Below are 3,200 nucleotides of genomic sequence, written 5' to 3'. Positions count from 1 at the left end.
GTGATGAATCAATTGCCACTTGAATGACTTGCCACTACTGGCAAGTTAATTGGGTTCAGCAATTGAGTACCCCTTTTTAATTAAGCACCATGCAGCACTAAGCTAGGTTTTAGGAATGCAGTGAATAAGACATACTCCTGCCTTCAAGGAGGTTGTACCCAGTACAAACAAGTAAAATTAAAGGTTAAACAACTGGATCAATAAAGCACAAATGAAGGTCATCAAGAAGACTTGGGGGTTTATAAAAAGAAATAACGTCCAAGCTAAAATTTGGTACATGAGGAAGTGGAAGTTAACCAAGGCAAATAGGGAGATTTGGAGATACAGGAAGAAAAAGAGCTTGGGCTGAGAACCACAGGGGGAATGACAAGAAATGAAGCTCGGAAGACAACCAGATTCTCAGATTATGAAAGGTCTTCTAAACCACATAGAGAAGTAAAACATGAGTGTCATTCATTACTCCTACCCCTAACGCCACTCCAATCATTCAAGTTTTATCCTTAAGGAAAAGAGGAATCGTTAAAATAAGGAGAAACATGAAGATACACACACACACAAAAAATAATAATAATGTAGAGACTACTAAGGAGGTGAAAGTCACTCTGCAAAAAATTGTATCAACAAAATTAGAAGATAAGCCACAAACTGGGAGAAAGCAATTGGAAAACACACATCTGACGAAGGACTTTTTAAAATTTTTATTTATTTATTTTGAGAGACAGAGTGCAGGAGGGGCAGAGACAGGGAGAGAATCTCAAGGAGGTGCCACACTGTCAGTGTGGAGTCCTACTTCGGGGCTGAATTCAGGAACCACAACATCACCTAAATCAAGTCAGACCCTCAACCCACCAAGCCACCCAGGTGTCCCTAATAAAGGACCCTGTATGTCAAAAATATACAACAAACTCATAAAGCTCAACAATAAGCAACCCAATTAAAAAATGGACCAAAGACCTTAACACCCACCTTACCAAGATACAAACATATGAAAAGATGCCCCACATTATATGTTATCAGGAAATACAAAGTAAAATGAGGTAACACTGTGTACCTACTAAAATGGCCAAACTCTGGAACACAGACAACACCAACTAGAGACCAATGGAGCAATGGGAAGATGGTACAGACACTGTGGAGGATGGTTTGGCAGTTTCTTACAGAAAAGATATGGAGGAAATTTAAGTGCTTATTTCTAAGTGAAACAAGCCAATTTGAAAAGGCTATATATTGTATGATTCCAACTATATGACATTCTGGAAAAGCAAAACTATGAGACAAAAAATGATCAAAGTGTCGGTGAGGATGAGAAAACGAAACCCTTCTGTACTGCTGGTGGAAATGTAGTTGGTGCAGCCACTATGGAAAACAGTATGAAGGTTCCTCAAAAAATTAAAAACAAGTATCATAGAGTCCAGCAATCCCACTTCTGATTACTTACCTAGGGAAAACAAGAACACTATTCTGAAAAGTTGTATGTAACTCTATGTTTACTGCAGCATTATTTACAATAGCAAAGATAGGAAAACAAACTAAGTGTCCATCAATAGGTGAATGGATAGTGTGCATACATTACTCAATCATAATTAAAAAGAATGAAATCTTGCCATTCAAAAGATGAACCTTAAGAGTATTATGCTAAGTGAAGTAAGACAGAAAGGCAGAAGAGCCTGGGTGGCTCAGGTGGTTAAACGTCTTGACTTCAACTCAAGTTATGATACCCTGGTTTGAAAGTTTGAGCCTCCAATCGGGTTCTCTGTCAGCACGGAGCCTTCTTTGGATTCTGTCTCCCTCTCTGCCCCCTCCCCTACTCATGCACTCTCTCTCTAAAATAAACATTAAAAAAGAGACAGAAAAGTAAACACGTATGATTTCACTTATACGTAAAACCTAAAAAACAAAAACAGAAAGACTTATACAGAGTACAAGCCGGTGGTTGCCAAAGAGGGAGGTGAGATGGACAAAAAAGGTGAAGGAATTGAAGATGCAAGCTTCCAGCTTAAGTCAATGGGATCAAGCACAGTACAAGCAATACAGTTAATAATACTGTAATAACTGTATGCTGACAGATGGTAACTATGCTCACCATGGTGAGCATTCCATAACAGATGTAACTGTCCAATCACTATGTTGTACACCTGAAACTAATACATGTCAACTATCCTTACAAAAAAGGAAATGAGGGGCGCCTGGGTGGCGCAGTCGGTTGAGCGTCCGACTTCAGCCAGGTCACGATCTCGCGGTCCGTGAGTTCGAGCCCCGCGTCGGGCTCTGGGCTGATGGCTCAGAGCCTGGAGCCTGTTTCCGATTCTGTGTCTCCCTCTCTCTCTGCCCCTCCCCTGTTCATGCTCTGTCTCTCTCTGTCCCAAAAATAAATAAACGTTGAAAAAAAAAATTTAAAAAAAAAAGGAAATGAATCAGTAACAAAAGAAAATACAATAGGTAGTTGCTAAGTGTGGGAGTGAGGGAGATGAACAGGCAGATCATAGAGGATTTTTAGGATGAAAACTCTGTTAGGACAAATATATGCCATCTTACTTTTATCCAAACTCATGTAGAATGAACACACTACACCAAGAGCAAACCCTACGGTACAAACGACAGGGTGACAGTGACAGATCAGTGTAGGTTCTTCCTTGGTTTAAAAAGTGCCATTCTGGTAAACAATGAGAGGCTATACATGTGTGAGGGCAGAAAGTGTAAGATAAATCCCTGTGCGTTCCTTCCAATTTTGTTGTAAATCTAAAACTGCTCTTAAAAAAAAAAAAAAAAAAAGTGGTGATGCTACTCCAGAATGTAGCAAAAAGGCTCAGCCGTTATAAAATGGATACCTAGTCCAAACCAATAAAAAATGTAAATGTAGGTATTTGTAGGTTACTTCATAGATAGGGCATCTAGAAGTTATGGGCCTTGGATTTTATTATCTTCATGAATTAGGGGGCAAAGTCATCAGACGAGTGCATGTGTAGTGGCACCGGGTGATGTTGGCAATGGATAAAGATTTGAAGAGATGTGGGAAAGGTGACTAGATCCTTATACGGAATTGCTTTGCACCATCAGGAACCCAGCAAACACTGAAATGCAGTCTTACACGGTATACACCTTAATTACCAATTATACATTTAGACACCAAATTGCAAGGAAGGTTACATGATTGTCTTCAGTAGTACAGCACTAAAACTAATATTCAAAGAGAAAGAATA

This window comes from Lynx rufus, unplaced genomic scaffold (assembly GCF_022079265.1).
Source record: "Lynx rufus isolate CCGP_SWC_20201006 ecotype Redwood Valley unplaced genomic scaffold, mLynRuf1.p SCAF_18, whole genome shotgun sequence".
In the NCBI taxonomy this organism is placed as follows: Eukaryota; Metazoa; Chordata; class Mammalia; order Carnivora; family Felidae; genus Lynx; species Lynx rufus.
Note: the sequence above shows the minus strand (reverse complement) of the source record.